General features: G+C 34.2%; 1 protein-coding gene across 1 annotated transcript in view; it reads right to left on the reverse strand.

Annotated features, from left to right (window-relative positions):
- The window catches only part of LOC127979515 (parathyroid hormone-related protein), an 85,999-nt gene that overhangs the window by 59,683 nt on the left and 6,644 nt on the right, over window positions 1-19,672 (reverse strand). The window contains exons 3-4 of the mRNA XM_052585042.1: window positions 17,562-17,747; window positions 10,422-10,587 (exon numbers count right to left, since the gene is read on the reverse strand). The gene's annotated coding sequence lies outside the window, so the exon portion shown is untranslated. The remainder of the gene's footprint in view (window positions 1-10,421; window positions 10,588-17,561; window positions 17,748-19,672) is intronic.

Below are 19,672 nucleotides of genomic sequence, written 5' to 3' on the forward strand. Positions count from 1 at the left end.
AGTGATTAAAATCGGGAAAAAATCTGGTAAAGCTCCACTCAATTATTTTATTTTTTTTTTTTCAGAAGAAAATGTCCTGCAAACACTTTGATTGTAAAGAAAAAATAAATAAAGAAAAAAAAACAAATTCAATGGTTCTCGCCAGACGTCTTTTATGTGTTTGTTAGAGGTTGAGTTAAAAATAAAACACTGTCATATTTCAATTTTTCGGATTTCAATTTTGGATTTCCAAGCAGTTTTAGAGAACATATATTTTATATAAAATATTTAAAAAAAAAAAAATTTTTTTTTTTTGCATTTAGTTTACAGAATCTTAAACTTCTATACATAACTTTTTTCACTTCTATAATAATCTGCCAAGTTTACATTAATTTAACATGAAATACTGTAACATTTTCAGGTCTACGCTCCAAAAAAGGAACCAGCATTTAACAGGTTAATTTGGTTTCTTTGAATAACTGTGCATCCTCGTGTTCATTAGAAAGTGTGCGTATATCAATGCTCACCCTTGTCTTAAAAAACATCCTGAGAAAGACAACCATAACAACTGTTCTGAATCTTCACACACATTATGTAATAATCAAGACACAACATCAATCAAATGTAACGAAACTAAGACGCTGCGTTTTCTTCCTTCTAGAACAGTCATCCTGTTTTGTTCAGAATTGATTTGTTTCGGACATTTCTCACAACTTCCTCAGTTGGAGGCTGCACACAAAGAGTCTCAGAGCTCATTACTGGCACGAGCACAACTTCTATTACATGCAGTTGTGTAAATTATTATAAACAGGCCCAATAAACCTAGTGCCAAAAATAGTTCAAGCTTGTGGTTTAATCTACTTTCTCCACACTCCAGAAAGCAATGAAACCAACGGGTGACGATAACAGGAAATCAAGATACTTAACAAAACAACACACTAAAGCTCAGAAGCCACCTACGGTCCTAATGCAATTTAATTAAATGCTACTTTATGAAAAGTGACTTGAAAACTTTACAGAACCCAAACGGGGAGAACTTGTATCTAATCATGAAAGAATCTTTAAGAAGTCTTTTAATGGCTTGCAGATTTCCACTGCCACCCAAGACTGCAAATCTCCTGCAAGTGTCCATAATCGATAAATCACAGCACAGTTTAACAGCCTGCTCTCATTTACAGATTCGTACTAATGTAACGTTAAAAAAAAGTCGTCTCCATGATGCTCGGGTGTTTTTGGGAGTGTGTTGAGTGGTTTTTGTAAGCATCATCTCTTTACGATATTCTGGATTCTAGATACTTTAAATGTATCACCTAACTTGATACATTTATGAATACATGAAATGTATCATATTGATATGAAAAATCAAAGAGAAATAAAATAAATCACACTTCATCACATCATCAGCGTTTAGTAGCTTGCATAATTATGCACAAATCATAATTCTATTAAGTAAGTCTTTTCTAATCTCCTTTCTTCTAATTTCTACGGTCTCTACTCAATACGTTGTCCAAAAAAATATACATATGTGCAAAAGCATTTCCTAAAAGACGAATTGGAAACTGACATTTAACATCTAACGATAAGAAGTATAAATTATATTAACTTAGTTTTGTCACATCACTCACACTTTGTAATGAACCTCAGAAACAAAGCAGTCGGGATGTTAATAGAAACTCCAGAAATAGGCTTGTTTTCCATCAGACTATGGGTTTTGTTCCAGGTTTTTTCGCGGTGAGCTCCGTGAGGAACCGCAGGTGATGACTTGAGCAGAGGTTTGCTCTCTGTGGTGCAGGTGCTTGATAAATGGCCCGTGTCTAGTTTAATAAGAGTCATTCGCTGTCTGAAGTGACCACGTTTATATTAAATCGGACAAACGGCGGATAAGCTGAATGAGAGATGAGGTATTTGATTGTGTTGAAAGATCGCCTTTATGAGCATTCAGGCACAGCCACAAGTTTTAGCAAATTAAATTTTCTGTGGGACGTTGCTAAAAAGAACATTATTTTGTGCATCTGGTGTAATCCAATGTGTTTGAATGGTTTAAGGAAGAAAAAATATATATTTTTCTCCTCTTTCTGAAACACAAAAATGTATACAAAGCTCAAAAAAACAAAAACAAAAGCTCGGTGTGCTCTGATTGGCTATGCAGCTGTCTACTGCGTTGTGATTGGCTGAATATCTCAAGCGTCTGATGGAAATGTTACACTCCTTACCAGGCTCAGAAAACTTTCTTCCATTAAAAAAAAGAATATTTATGAAACCTTTAATATAATTTTAAGTCCAATTCAAGGAATTCATTTAACGGAACTCAACATGTCAGTATGTTGAATGTAGTAAATGACTAGATAGGGAACAACACACGAGTTGTATTAGAAACAGTTCAAAGTTTGAAAATACAGTTTCAAACTGATCTCCATTACTACTGAAATAATTTAATGTAACATTGTAACATTTCAAATAAATGTAACTGTAACGTTTGATCACATTTCAAAATGAGATGTTCTTCCTCAATATATTTTCCCGTGTAAATGGCTAAAGATTCTTAAATTAAAGGCAAAATCAAATGAGAAGTCTTGTTGTTGTTGTTGTTTTTTAGAAATCGGTCAAAATTAAGTGAGCTTATAATTATCACAAAATCAAATCTTTCACAGGCCCTGAAAAATCAGTCTTTATAGCTCATTGACAGATATTTTTGTTTGTTTTTGTTTTAATCATATATTTATGATTTTTTTTTTACCTTTGTTTTGCATCTAAAGTAAATGTATCTTGATTTAAGAATATTTAGGGAAAAAAAGACAAAAATACCAAGTTATAAATTTTTTTGTAGTGACTATTAATTTAAGACTTTCTTCTCTGAATTAAGACATTTTTTAGTCCTTAATTTGTGGACAAAATAAGACTTTTTATGACCTGCAGAAACCCAAAGTAAAATATCCAATGGTTCAATTGTGAAAGGAGCCCAAATAACAAGGGTGCGTAACAGAAAGGCAAATCTTCCAGAGGCTCACAGGTTCAAGAGACACAAGCTTTGAAATGCACCAAATGTTCAAGAATTCACACTCTTCCTTTCGGCCTCCCGGGAGGTTTTGAGGTAAACAAACGAGTGAAGGAAGTCCAGGTAGCAGATCTAGGGGTCTTTCTTTAAATAGAAAACTCAAACTGAATAGCTCTTCTGTTAAAGTGATCAACGCAACACTTTTTGTGGAACACACATGGGCACGATTGGGGAAAAGGGGCTGCTGACCTCCGTTCTTGTTTGAGGTAATGTTTAAAAATAGCTCTGGGTGAGTTATTCTGTGTGTGGGAATGCAAGAACTGCATGCATGCAAAAAAGAAAAAGAAAAAGCAATGCAAGTCACTTTAAAGGAAAGTCTCTGCCAAATGCATTAATGCAAATTCAAAAAAATAAATCTGTATGATACATTTACAGTATGTTCTAGAAATGCAAAGTTACAATCAATAGTCACAGCTACAATGAATTCAAACGGAAAAAAGTGTAATGTGCAATAACTAATTAACATATCATCCACACTAGCATTTCTTATTGTGAGGTAGTTCCTAATAGTGCAGGGAAACTTATATTGAATGCACCATCAGACCATCAAACATCACTAAACACATGAAGTCTAGATATACGATCTCATTTGGGTGCCTAAAAACAAAAGAAGCAACAAATCTATATGGCAACATACATCACAAGAAGAAGGCGGGACTTGGTTCTATGCATTGTTTGTTGATTGGATGTTGAGATGTGGGTGTGGCTCTCAAAAATGGAGGCAGATGAACGTGAGCTTGCAGGGGCGGAGTTTAAGCAAAGTAATGGTACTTTTACTCGACAATGATTTACTAAAATTGGATCACACGGATCTGTGAAAACAACTAAACATGTTGCAGTATTCATGCCAGAACAGTAGCACACACACACACACACACACACACACATGCATTCTTCAAGTACCTATGAACACGTAAAACGCATACGCATCAATGTTTCCACAAATATCCATTTTATTTTGTAGTTTACAGACGATAATGGTGTTATTTACGAAAACATGCACTTTGAAACCCATTTCAAAAAGATTGTGTTTCCAAGCACTTAAATGCTGATGACTTGTAAACGAATAAAATAAAAATGCATTTGTCTTTGTCTTTTCTGTTCCTTCGTCTTTACCAGGAAGCGTTGCAGCTTTTATAAAGGAGGTGAAATTGGGACCTCGGTAAACTAGGTTACACTTTTCTTTCTGTGCTTTCCAAAAATGTGCTTCTTGCAGACAGTCTTTGTTTGGCGAGTCCTGGAAATGGCATGTGCGTCCATTCCCTTGGAATTTTCCCTCCGTTTCATGGCTACGTCCAGGTGGGCCACAGAAAGGAATGAGGTTTATAACTTCAGGCCATTGTTTGAAGCTCTACTTCCTGATACGTCTTTTAGAAAATAAACAGACGAGGGCTTTGGCCACGGAGAAGAGCAAGATGCCTAAGTGAGTGGCAAGAGGAAAAAATCTCATGGAGGAAAAAAGAAGAGAATGGAGAAAGAGAAGCAAGTATTTTGCACGTAGCAAAGCCACAGATGAGAAGATGAACACCTGGTGCACATCCTGAAATATACCGCTGCAGCATCTTCCAGTTCTGGTGTTTAAAACATCTCCTTTTTCTGTTTACGTTCTTCCATGGTAAATGCCTGTGGTGAGACAGTGGGATAGTCATGCAATTCTCAAAGTGTGTGTCACTGTTGATGTCGTATCGTGTTGTAAAAAACAGAGGTCAAGTGCTGCCACACGGATCACAGATCACCCAAACATCTCTGAGCCTCTTCATGAGCCCGTGTGATGTTTATAAGGTATTCAGACAGAACCAAACCTTCCAGATGAGGACAAAAGCAGATGTTTTCTTACCTCGTCGTGCATGCTCTGTTATCTCCTGTTGTCAGTGTTGGGATACAAGTAACACAAGTAACATTTAGATTACTTTTATGTTTTGTTTTTCCATTTATTGACTGACAGCTCTCTTGTCCCCGTACTGAGGGAAATCGGGAGTGAATGCATAGGTGTTGTTATGTAAAAATGATGGCTAAATGTGAACATGCATTCACTCGAAAAAAATAACTTTTTATATTAAAAACAAACAAGCAAGCCCAGCCCAAGTTTTAAAAGTAACTCAAAAGTAACACATTTAGTAACGTGTGTAACAAAACAAAAAGTAACAAAAAGTAACAAGTGTACATTTTTTTTTTTTTTTTTTTTTGGAAACTGTGATACTTTTTAGTTTTCTATGATGGAAAAAAAGAAAAAAGAAAATAAAGAAGATCATTTAATTAAAATAGAAATATTTTCTAATAATATACACTACCGTTCAAAAGCTTGTGGTCAGTACATTTTTATTCTTTCTTTTTTTTCTAAAGGAATTACAACTTTTTTCCAGCAAGGATGTGTTAAATTAATAAGAAGTGATAGCAAAGGTATAAAGGCTATATTATTAGAAAAGGTTCATTTGAATAAATTCTGTTCTTTTAAGCTTTTTATTCATCAAAGAATCCTGATTTTTTTTTTTTTTTTTTTTTTTAAGTATTCTAATAATAAATCAGCATTTTGAAGTATCATGTGACACTTTATACCGGAGTAATGCTGATGGAAATTCAGCTTTGCATCACAGAAATAAATTTTATTTTTATGAATATTAAAATAGAAACCATTAGTTTATATTGTAATATTATTATTGCAATATTATTTTTTTTTTCTGTATTTTTGAGCAAATAAATGCAGCTTTGATGAGCAGAAGATTTGTTCTTTAAAAAACATTACTGATCCCAAAATTTTGACCAGTAGTGTGTATATTATATATATATTTATAATGTATATGCAACTTACTTAGACTGTGCATTATTGTGCATTACACAAATGACAAATCAACTTAATTTAAAACCGATTTAATTATGTTCTGCATGCTCTGCTGTTCAGATTTATCTCAGTTTGTAGAAATGCTTTGTTTTTACTTTATGCAATTACACCTGTATGTGCTAAACATTTCCAGTGTCTGCAAACAAATGCCTTTTTGTCTCGGTCTTAACTCAAACCACACGCGCTCAGCCTCTCGTCTGTTATCGGCGAACACATCTCTGCCGCCGGCGGCCAGCAACTGCAATGAGGTCATGAAGTGGCACGGCTTTCAATCAGGTCCTCTCCTGAGCTGGCCGTTCTCACGGGCCGCGGTTGATTCTACTTTGGGAGGGTCTGGACGCTTTGAAGCGCGGTGTAAGAACTGTACAAACACAAATGTGCTGGAGGACGATGGCTGGTGTGTTTGTGCTCAGATCTCTAATACTGAGCCGATGAGAACGCCCAGAATCTAAACCTTCTCCTCGCGTCTGACCCTCGAGCTCATGAAGGTGAGAGCTGTGGTGTTTGGCATGGATGGAGGAAATCGAACCCGTCCGTTTATTAGTTCCCGAAGGCTGTGTTGTTGTAAGGATTAGGGATGAAAAAAGGCGACAGCAAGACAAACATGCACCAAGCGTTTTTTTCTCTGCATAAAAGCCGTTCTGCTGCTGGCTTGTTCCTCTCTTCCTCCAATTAAACGACGGGATTGGGTTACGCTTTATTTTGTAGTCTTTAACGGCAGAATTCACACGGTTTCCCTCTTTATCTCTCTTTTCAACACAGTTCCAGTGATCTTGGGATGTACAGGATCACCTTTTTACTTTTCACAGTCCTTGGTTTTTGTGTACGAACTTTGGCGCTTTCTTTGGCAAGATAAAGTAAAATGGAAAACAAAAAAGCCTTTTCCAAAGATTTAACAGCATTATTTCCATTTAGAGGTCATGTGTGAACAGAAGTCGTTGTTGAAATGCCAAAAAAATCTCGTCTGTGAAAAGGAAGTCAAAAGTCTTGATTATTAACTTCAGGTTTCTGTGAACCCAACCTATGTGAACCTTTGCATTTAATAAGTGATTTTTGACACTTTACAATTATTTCCAGAGGCATTTTTACCTTTATAATGCCATTTTTTCTAACCTTATTAGAAAAATTAATGTCAGATTCTTACATTTCATCAATAAACATGTTTACAACTATAAGACACAAAAAAATCAGTATCAACAAATCCTGCAGAAGAGGCACACAAGCTGCATCTAAAGCAGCATTTAGATGCATTTACAATGCAGATCAATCTTTTTAGATAATATTTGAAGAGTGAAATATTACATTCTTTATTTTAAATGGAATGACACTTTAATTATGAAGCTAAACAACCAGTTCATCCAAACCGCTGATTTATTCAGGAACAAAGCAGGTGATCATCCCTGAGAATGGATCTTTGAATCACTGGTTGGTTCAAAAGAGCTGATTCATTCAGACAACATCGGTCAAAACCAGAAGATATTGAGTCTAATATTCACAATATTAACTTGTTTAATCAGGAATCCAAAGCAGTATAAGAATACTGAGTATTTCAGTTTTAAAACAGAAAACTGCGTAATGAGTCGTTGAATTATTCACTCAACCAATTCGTCCAAACGACTGATTCATTCAGCAACGAAGCAGGCGATAGTTTTTACGAATGGACTGTTGAATCCCTGATTGGTTCAGAAATGCTGATTCATTTAGGAAGGTAACAAAAATGTGGGTTGCTCATTTTTTGTTGGTACAATAGACCAAAAATTGGTCTACATTTCAGAAAATCTACTTCTTGTTTACTGTTGTATGAAAGCAGTAATTAATTTGCAATCATGCTAACTCAATTCCTGTTTTTGTTTTGGCTTTGCGACAGTTACAGGGTTGGGGAAACTGATGCATTACAATGTTACATATTACTTAGTTACTTTAAAGTAATGTGTTACGTTACTTTTTAAATCTGGGCTTGGCTTGCTACTTTGTTTTTAATATAAAAAACGTCTATTTCTACAGGGAATGTAAATTAACATTTGAACTGTTGCTAAGGATGCTGGGTAAATGGAAAAGAATTCCTAGAAGTCCGAAGAAATATAAAATAAGAAAGATTCTTTCTTAGAAAAAATAAGAAAAATAAGAAAGATTCTTTCTTAAGAAAAATTCTTCATGATTATTTCTAAACTCATTTATAATACTCTAAATATCAGTTTTGCACATTAATCATATCCAGTTCTATCAGTTAATTGTATTGCATCTATTAATCCAATTTAAATTTGTGCACCAATGAATATCAGTGCCATATTTCGCCCCTTAATCAAATATAGAAAAATATTAAATTATATTCTGTGAACAATGTAATATAAAACTAAGCTGTTTTATTAAATTGACAATTATGCACATTTTATCTGTCCCAATTTTTAGTAGCCTTTTGCAAAGAAAGAAAAAAAAATCTCATTACTTTGATGCCTACAAATAAGTAAAAAAAAAATATAACCACTGCATTTCATTTACTTTCGCGTTTATTTATTAATCTGTTTACACTGAACTGACATCAGCATTAATCTGAATTAATCAGTGCCACACATACAGATAGATTACATAGGGATTGACATTTGTTAATGGTTTAGATATTTTAATTTACAAGCACAATTCAAAATAAAAATCCCTCACCAGGTTAATCAATGTTTTTCTGTATCATGCAAAAAAAAATAAAAAAATCTAATTTTGTGTTTTGTAACATCTGAACGCATGTTTTAAATGTAATTTATGCATTTTGGATTTTTAAACACCTCTCCGTGATTAATTAATTTATTTTTATATACAGAGAGTGAGAGAGAACTAGGTAGAAGTAATGATGTGTAGCCTCGACTGCAAAGGGAAACTTTTGGAAAAACGACGTCATGCACCGGAGGAGAGTTTGCTATGAATGCTCACTTTGAGCAGAGGTTTATTCCTCTGTGATGGACTCAAAGAAGATGAACTGAACTCTGCTAGGACGATGTATGAGCTGGGTGGAGTGTGCAGTTTTTATGTGTTTTGGATGATGTCAGTGTTCGAGGATTGCTGGCACTGAGGCTCCACTTCCAATGCAACTCTGGAATGCCATTTTTATGCCTCCAAAAAAGTAAGATGTTTTCTGTGAATGTGGGAGATTTCAGGCTCTTTTGCAATGACGACATTAACAGAAAACCGCACAGAATCACGGGTGAGATTGCTGGTTATCAAATGACTGGCAATTAGTCAGGTTTAATTGGTTTCCAGTCCTTCAGCAAATTGCTCCCAGGTATCTCTGATTCCAGCACTTTTATAGTGTGTGTATAAAAGTCTAATCAAAGGGATTTAATACATCGATTTTCACAATGCACATTGTTTCAAAGCAGCTTTAAAAGCACGATGTAAATGTTTATAATATCATAATGTTATCATGCCTTATATTAGCATTTAACAGATTAAAGCCGAGTGATATTAGAACTGATCAATAATACCATTTTTTTATTTTTGCAATGATAAACAATTAAGCATTTGAGATTTGCTATATCAGGGTAAAATGAAAACCATGAAAACTAAATTGTAACCTTTTATTAGATTAAATATATATTTAAAAAAAAAAAATCAGCTAGTTACCAAAGCAACATTTCTATCTACTAAAATAATTAACAATGTAATAAAAACTATATGGACATTTAGTTAAAAATACATAAATAAATGAAAAAAAATATGAATATAAAAATTATACATATATATATATATATATATATATATATATATATATATATATATATAAAACAAACTAATTTAAATATATTAAATATTTAGTTTTATTTTAAAACTAAATAAAAAATGTATTATATTGTATATAGTATATCATTTACAGTATGTATTATTTTATGCAAGTACATTGTATGTATGTGGATAAAACTGTATATAATATATATATATATCTTTATATAAAGAGCTGTGTGATAATAAAGTTAGATATTTGTGACGTGTCTAATAATAACAAGACAGAGATTTATTGCATAGTTTATATTGCTTTGCATGAGTGTAGTACTCTGTATGTACACAGGTGAATTAGGAGGAACTATATATCTAAGTTTTATATATCTCTAGGCAATAAAATGTTATTTTTTTTCTCTATTGTGTTTTATTTGCAACTACAGACATCCACGGTCTGATATTCTGCCTTCTGAATGACTGTCACAGCATGTAGCACTAACCAGAAACAATAAATGACAGAATTAGACAGAATGGGTTCCCAGTGTTGAAATATCCTTTCAGTTCCTAAATCAATCATGTGGATTTGGAAATGTTGTGTTCGTTTTGGTGTAGGGTCTCTGTGGTGCTGTAGGTATTTCTGATATCATGTTTTCCAGCTGCGCTGATGAGCATGAAATCATTGCGTGGACATCGCACTGAACTCTAAATATCTCTTAATGTTCCTCTCAGCACATAAAGTGTGGGCCATCTGCGAGTGCGACCTGACAGCGATGAGGAGACGATCAGTGAAGTCGGAGTGAAATCACTAAAGCCTGGATGAATCCCAGATGTGAGATAAATTACCTTCAGCTGATAATTTGGCACTCTCTTTAGGTTCCTCGTTGATTTTGGGCTCCCCGTCCATGCCAGTCCCTCAGGTAGCTGGAGAACAAACAGCTTTCAGCTCACGAAGGGTTTCTTCTTTTACCCTGTTGACGTGTTCAGCCGTCTCACGGGAGCTTTGCGGTCTCTGAAACAAAGCAGCACACACATCTCCTCTAAGAGTGATTTGCTTCTTGAGCGTACAGGAAACTCTTGCTCGCACCACGCCGCTCTGAAACATGGACCCCCCACTGCACACAGCGGCTGCCAGATCCTTACGAACGACACACCACCAGCATTTATAAAACGAAGCAGTTAATTTTGTTATATCGGAGTTCTTACATTTTGCAATCCTGAGCTTATATCGTGCAATTCTAATTATATCTCAGAATTCTGAGTCAATATCTCGCAATTATTTATATCATGCAATTCTGAGTTTATATTGTTCAATTATTTTTATATCGCACAGTTGTTTATATTGCACAGATCAGATATTGTGCACTTATATTTATATCGTTCTTAGTTTATATCATGCAATTCTGAGTTTTTATCTCACAATTCTTTATATTGCACAATTCTGAATTTATAGCATGCAGTTCTGTTTATATTGCGCAATTCTGAGTTTATATCACACAATTCTGTGTTAATATCTTGCAATTGTTTATATTGCACAATTCTGAGTTTATATTGTGCAATTTTGTTTATATCTCGCAATTCTGAGTTTATTTCTCGCAATTGTTTACATTGCACAATTCTGAATTTATATCTCACAATTCTGTTTATATCTCGGAAATCTGAATTTATATCTCACAATTCTGTTTATATCTCGGAATTCTGAGTTTATATCTCACAATTCTGTTTATATCACGCGATTCTGAGTTTATATCTCACAACTCTGTTTATATCGCGCAAATCTGAGTTTATATCTCACAATTCTGTTTATATTGCACAATTCTGAATTTATATCATGCAATTCTGTTTATATCGCGCAATTCTGAGTTTATATCTCACAATTCTGTTTATATCGCACAATTCTGAATTTATATCACACAAATCTGTTTATGTCGCGCAATTCTGTTTATATTGCACAATTCTGAATTTATATCACGCAATTCTGTTTATATCGCGCAATTCTGAGTTTATATCTCACAATTCTGTTTATATCGCACAATTCTGAATTTATATCACGCAATTCTGTTTATATCACCCCATTCTGAGTATATATCTCACAATTCTGTTTATATCTCGCAATTCTGAGTTTATATCTCACAATTCTGTTTATATCATGCGATTCTGAGTTTATATCTCACAATTCTGTTTATATCGCGTAATTCTGAGTTTATATCTCACAATTCTCTTTATATCGCACAATTCTGAGTTTATATTTCACAATTCAATTTATATCTCATAATTCTGAGTTTATTTCTCATAATTGTTTATATTGCGCAATACTGAGTTTATATCTCACAATTCAATTTATATCTCATAATTCAGAATTTATATCTCACAATTCAATTTATATCTCATAATTCTGAATTTATATCTCAAAATTCAATTTATATCTCATAATTCTGAGTTTATTTCTCATTATTGTTCATATCGTGTAATTCTGAGTTTATATCTCGAAATTCTGTTTATATTGCGTAATTCTGAGTTTATATCTCACAATTCTGTTTATATTGCGTAATTCTGAGTTTATATCTCACAATTCTGTTTATATCTCGTAATTCTAGCGCAATTCTGAGTTTATATCTCACAATTCTGTTTATATCTCGTAATTCTTGCGCAATTCTGAGTTTATATCTCACAATTCTGTTTATATCTCGTAATTCTGAGTTTATATCTCACAATTCTGTTTATATCGCGCAATTCTGAGTTTATATCTCACAATTCTTTTTATATCGCGTAATTCTGAGTTTATATCTCACAATTCTGTTTATATCGCGCAATTCTGAGTTTATATCTCACAATTCTGTTTATATCTCGTAATTCTAGCGCAATTCTGAGTTTATATCTCACAATTCTGTTTATATCTCGTAATTCTTGCGCAATTCTGAGTTTATATCTCACAATTCTGTTTATATCTCGTAATTCTGAGTTTATATCTCACAATTCTGTTTATATCGCGCAATTCTGAGTTTATATCTCACAATTCTTTTTATATCGCGTAATTCTGAGTTTATATCTCACAATTCTGTTTATATCGCGCAATTCTGAGTTTATATCTCACAATTCTGTTTATATCTCGTAATTCTAGCGCAATTCTGAGTTTATATCTCACAATTCTGTTTATATCTCGTAATTCTTGCGCAATTCTGAGTTTATATCTCAAAATTCTGTTTATATCACGCAATTCTGAGTTTCTAGTTGTCTGTAGAGCTGCTAAAATTTAATTTGTTTCGTAAGTGGTTAAGTAAATTGAACTGAATAGTGACACTTTTGTTTCATAATTTATTAATTTTACAACACTCAAACTGAACTGAGCGCCATAAAAACAAAAATGACTTAACTTTTACAAGTTCTTCACCCACACAAAGCTACTCAGGCCAGAAAAGCACAAAAACAAGAGCTTTGTGAGAAATCCAACTCTTTATATAAGCACACGCCGTGTCGCACACACTTCCCTCTGTTCAGCGTCCTGCACATTTCCTGCAAAAAAAAGCTGCGACATGCAGCTCAGTCAGGGGCCGTGCTGCACAAATTCATTTTTCAGAGGGAAACCATGTTTCCCCCTTAAGTACATTATACATGTACTGTGTGCTTACGGTGGTTAACCAAAGACTTCAAATTGTTTTCTCAAATCACAGAGTGTCCAAGTGAAATGAATGAGGCTCTACACATACATCTGGCCGCCGTTTTCAATTACTGACCCGCACATTGCGTTACACGCAGAAAAAAATCAGATATAGATTCATAAGACTATTGAGCCGTCAGCTAATTATTAGGGTGTAAATGCACAGTAATCACTTACAATTAGTGGTCTTGGTTAGCGTTTGGTCAGCACGTTGTAATTTGTGACGAGATCAGAGCTGACAGGCCGGACCAATGTTTAATTTAAGCACATTATCAGGTATTAAATGTCAGAGTAAAGGGCTGTGTGTCCTGTGCGGACGTCCTGTCCTTCTCCATCATGACCTGCTGTTTGAAAAGAGCAGCATACACGCAAACTAACTCATTCATCAACTAAACTATCAGCTCTGAGAATAACTAGCTGCTGAGGCAACTTTTTACTTGCATAAAATGTCATATTTGTGATAATCGTTTGAAACATTCAGTCAAACTAAAACAATGCATAAGTTTATGAGTTTATGTTAAAACTGTGCAATCCAAGTTTGATATGCAAATTCGTCAATCTCACATTTAGGCCTAAATATGAGTGTTTCTCGGGTTAATGCACTGCTGGTTTTAAAGGTAATGAAGCGAGAGCATATAATTTGGTGATTGTGTTATACAGCCAAACTCTAAACAGCAGTCAAGCTCAATTTGATTAGAATGGACCCACACTTAGAAATCTCCATAGCAAATGCTAAATGCATTTCATGTTCACGGGGCTCAAGTACAGCTGAAACTTCTGCTGTGTTTGTCTTATCAAAGTGTGTCGGCACCGAGGCGGGTCGAGATCGAGCGCAGTAAGCGAAAGCCGCGATTTGACCCCTTCCACCAAAAACAGAAAACATGCATTTTAGTTCAAATAATCCACGTGTAATTGAGTTTTAAAATGACGCAGACAGAAACATGTAGCAGACGACGTGCTGAAACAAAGACAGTAGTCAGCGGGAGCCGACGGGGGGCCAGATCCCATCTGAGTCCTGTCACACAGCTCTTAAACCCATTACGCGTTCCCCAATCATTCACTAATGGACTGCGAAGCGGTCTGTTATGACAGAGTATGTTTCACATTAACCAGCAGCAGTAGGAGTTTGCAGATAAAACTTATCGCCACGTTCCCTTTCCTCGGTTTGCGTGAGGCCGTGCAGCAAATAAAAAGTGAAGTTTGTTAACTGCGAAAGTGGATTGTGTTCCATGCTCGCCAGCAGAAACTGTTTTTACTTCTTTATTCAATGGAGCATTTATGCAGCAGTTATTTGTCTACATCTGAACGCCAGATGGAGGTGTTTGGATTGTAATTTCAGACTAGAGGTGGCTGATTTGGGGGTAAAATTAGGATAAAGGTCACCCAAAAATGCTTATTTATTCACCAAGGTCTGTTGCTTTGGAAAACAGCATCAGCACAAAACCACAACAACATATTTTTATGCTTTTGGCAGACTGAGAAGACTTAACAGACCACATTTATTATATTGTGGAATGGCTGGATGACCATCATGCTTCGCAATATATATATAAATTTTTTTTTTATTTAGGTTACTTACTAATCTACACTTGTTGTTGATTCTGGCATTGGTTATTATGATGTGTCGAGCATTCAAAGGCGAAACATGATACCAAAGCAATCTTAACCGTGAACAATAAACACAAGTGCATTTAACATGCCGGTCATTTCTACAGATAGATAGATACTTAGCCTCAAAATACCCCAAGACCAACCCGTCAAACTCAGGACCTCATGAGATGACAGAGCGCTGACAAATATAAAAACTGACCTACTTTAAGACACTGCTGCTAAAAATGGATTCTGGCTTGTTACTGCAGACTTCCTTCAGTGAAATCTTCTGGAACGCCGTGCGAACACTTGTTATTGAGTCACAGTACATCACTGTCAGTCTGCTTCACACATCATTTGAAGCCGACGCGTTTGCTTGGGTACGAGGAGCGACATGAAGACAGGCCAGATGATTGCTACTAAAACAATCTCAGTGCTTCTTAAAAAACAGTTTCCACCATTGCAAAAAAAAAAATGCAATATGTAAACTTTTTTTTTTCTCAGAATTGCGAGGAAAATGTAGGAATTGTGAGATATAAACTCAGGAACATAGTTACAGAAGAGACATGCATTTCTTTTGGGTACTCCGCTGGATTTGCACTGACATCTCATAGGGATTTCGTTAAACGCGTGCATTAGCAGTTGGCTTAGAGCGTGAATGTTTATAGCGATTCCCGTGTGCCATGTGCTGTAACTCTGAAGCCCTCAGGAGCCGACCGGCTCTGGACAGAGACTGAAGGAACGTGTGAGGAGAAATACTGTGACACGCTCAAATGACCGGCATCAAAGCTGCTGCTCCTGGAAAAGTCATTACGAGCGAAGGAGAAGGAGAGGGAATAAACAGACATCTGGGGAGCAGTAATATCTGCTTATTTCAACGGCCTCCATCACTAAAGAGCTGGATCCTTCAGTCAGTTTCAGACTGTTAAGAGGCTCTGTGTGAGCATTTTTGAATGAAACATTGAGTGAATGATTCAATGACTCACTAATAAAAACTGTCTGTACTGTAAATAAAGCATTAGAATTAGAAGTTATATGATACAATTTATGACTTGGCGTGGAAAACAATTACATTACCAACATTTATTTTTATATCATACTTATATATTATTTGATTTATAGGTTAAAAAAAAATTATATTGAAACATCCATTCAGATATGTCATGAAAATGTCATTGACATTCTTATGTGGTTGCCAATGTGGTTTCTAATGTGTCCTAAGTGGTTGCTAGGTAGTTGTGACTGTTTTCATTAACAAGACATTGAATCGTTCACTCAACCGAATCGCTCAAATGTTCTGATTCATTAAGGAACAAAACAAGTGACTGTTTTCATAAGTGAGACATTGAATCGTTCACTCAACCGAATCGCTCAAATGTTCTGATTCATTAAGGAACAAAACAAGTGACTGTTTTCATAAGTGAGACATTGAATCGTTCACTCAACCGAATCGCTCAAATGTTCTGATTCATTAAGGAACAAAACATTCCCTCTTAATTCTTCATTAATTCGTAATTCTCCTCTTTTTAATTGCCCTGTCTAATAAAAGGCATTATATATTGTCAGCATTTGGCAAATGTGCAATAATGTTTTTTAAACAAATCTTTAAATATCGAACACACATTTATTTCCCCTAGCAGTGTTTAGTTATTCAGTCAGTGTGATCCGACATCAGTTGAGTTTGTCAGAGCATCACAGAAGCTCCGGTGGAGTCTGATCTCCGTCTGTGGAACAGTTCCTCTGAGCTGCTTTGAATAGTTCGGTCTGGTGAAGCGTCATGCACGGCCCATAAAGCTGCTGTCTGACCCTTCAACCCCCAAACCAGCCCCGTCGTTCTCTCCTTCTCTCTGTTTTCCTTCTATCCATCTGTCTTTCGCTCCTCAGCAAAAGCAGCAGCTCAGTTTATTTGTGTTCAGCTTGTCTGGTGGGACGTTGGCCGCTCCAGATTCTGCCCAAACATCTATTCTCATCCAGAAACATCTGCATGCACACAGCTGGTGAATCTCATCAAACCATGGCCAGGACACATTTGACTTCAAATCACAAGGGGAAAAAGTATTAAGGCTTGATTACGCTTATTTTTCTAATATTATTTTAAGCATGTTTTGATCATTTTGTCATTATTATTATGCATTTGATTGTTGTTGTACTTTTTTTATAGTGTGTGTTATTCATTTATTCATTCGTTCAATTACATTGTTCACATTTTCCAGAAAATTAAGCCTATTTTAAAGACAATTAAGTTTTTTTTTATGCATTGATTTTGCATTTATTTATATATGCACTTTTACCTTCAAATTATTTTTTTTTCTTCATATTTTTATAGTATTTTTCTTCACATTTTTGTAACATTTTCACTACATTATTTATTTATATGTTTTATGATTTTTAATGTGCATTTATTCGGTTATAATTTTGATTTAAACGTTAAAATCATATTATAATTAAAATACATTTTATTATATTATTTTTTTCAAATTTTTATTAAGACTATTTAAGTGATACTCCTATTTTTGTTAAATTATTTTTTTACGAAAATTGAGCTCATTTCCCCCCTAACAGAAACACACACACACACACACACACACTTATTTATTTAGTTATTTATTATATTTTCTTTTAAGGACCATTAAGAATTTATGTGACATTATATGTTATATTTTAGATGTTTTCCTTACATATTTCTTTACCATAATGCACCTGTAAGTTTTCATACATTATTTAGGCCAGGACTTTACCTGCAGACGAGCGGCTCTGGTTTAATCCGAGCTGGTTCTCCAGTCTTTCCTGTGTTCATGGTTTTGTCTCGAGCGGCCGGCCGTGGCATCTGTGTGTCTGCAGACGTGAGATGACCGTGTGTCGTAGGAAACATTCCTGAATCCAGCTGTGAGACACACACAATCCCTCAGTGTTTGTGTTTCCTCCTGCAGGACACATGGACTTTCTGGTTATTTGTCCAGCGTTTAAACAAAGAAAGCTCCCGCTGACCACCAGCATGTTTCACTCATGGGAAATTTCTATTTGAAGCTCCCCTTACCTAAAACAAAAGTAGTATACTTCAAGTTTATTTTACCAGGTATACTTGTATTATTATGTAGCAAGTATACAAATATCAGTGTTCTGGTGGTATACTTGTAAGTGTACTGTTTCAATACTCTTTCTAGTGTATAAAAGTATACTTTTAAGTGTCCTTTAAGTATAACAGTAGCAAACTTTGAGTGCACAACTAGTTTACCTCTGATAGTTTACTAATTAAATACACTTTGAAGTATAGTCTCTGTTAACTACTTTATATGCAAGTATACTCATAAGTTTTCTTTTAGTGAACTTTACATCATACTATTATACTACTATGTCCCTATTTAGGTTATAATTTGTATATTTATTGTTATATGAATATCTGAACATAAAAACATCTAAAAGAAAGAACACAGCATCTGCTTGTAAACTAAAAAAAATTTCTAGCTTCATGCGTTATTTTTTAACTCTTTAATGAGGGTAAGTTTAATAAAAATGAAGAAATAACATTTTGAACAAAATGCTGAAAAAAAGACTATGAATTGGAATCAGAAAGATGATCAAAACGTCGATGGAGTCGATCAACTGTAATTATTATTTCTTCATTGGTCCACATTTTATTCCATAACGTCACAGTTTTGATGCGGTTTCATGTCAGATGATCGTGTTAGATTACATTTGTTAGCATCTGCTCTTCCTTTTTCTTCTTCACCTGTGCTTTCTTGGAAATTCTGTGCAGAAGATGTGTACCAGCGCCCTCTAGAGTATAACAATGAAAACACAAATATATTTAGACTTTTTGTAAGTATAACTTAAATGAACTTAAATGTATATACTTAAATGACATTTAATGAAAAGTACATAAAAGGTCAACTAAAAGCATAATTTCTTATTTTAAGTTTAAAATAAATACACTAATAGCACACTTTCATTATTCAACTTTTTAACTTATTAAATTTTTTAATATATTGAATTGTGTTCGGATTTATTTAGGTTTTTGTTGTGTTTCTGTCATTTTTATTATTAAACAATATATGTCTATATAGCTTGCATTAACGGGAGAAGACATTTTTGAATAAAGTCGTTATTTTTGTTTTCTTTGCACACAAACAGTATTCACGTAACATTACTGTTAAACCATAGATGTCTATTATTGTACTATTATTATATTTATTGTGTACTATATGTTATACATTATTCACTGGTTCACTCTCTGATTTCATAATTATTTGTGTTGTTGTTCTGTAGACAAACGATGGTTTTAGTTTTGGAACGACATGAAAGTGAGAAATTAATGACAGAAATTTAATTTTTGGGTGTAATGTCCCTTTAATTGTATATTTACAATAAAAAAAATACATTTCTAAACATGTAAATAGATGTATAAATATTTTTATTTATAATATTTGTTTCGTTATTTATAAATATACCTATAAAAATACACAAATAAAATAATTTACAAATAAAATATTTTAATATAAAATCCAAATGTATTTGTTTATTTATAGTTACGTAATATTAAACATATTTATTAATACAATATGAAAAAAAAAATAGATTAAAAATGTTATATATAAATAACTTAATATATGAACATGGAAACTCTTGCATGATGGGACGTGATGTTATTACTGGTTTACAAAGTCTATTTCTACAATTTCCACCCACAGGAATTATAGAAAACAGTAGAAAGGATGATTTACACAACGTCCCAGATCAAATAACAAACTTTTTACTGAATAATTCATGCGAGTGCTTTAATAAAAACACATTTCTGCTTTTAAACCTCCTTCTTACACGCCACAAATACAGTCCTCTCAATAGAGTTGCA

The sequence above is a fragment of the Carassius gibelio genome, chromosome A4, assembly GCF_023724105.1.
Source record: "Carassius gibelio isolate Cgi1373 ecotype wild population from Czech Republic chromosome A4, carGib1.2-hapl.c, whole genome shotgun sequence".
In the NCBI taxonomy this organism is placed as follows: Eukaryota; Metazoa; Chordata; class Actinopteri; order Cypriniformes; family Cyprinidae; genus Carassius; species Carassius gibelio.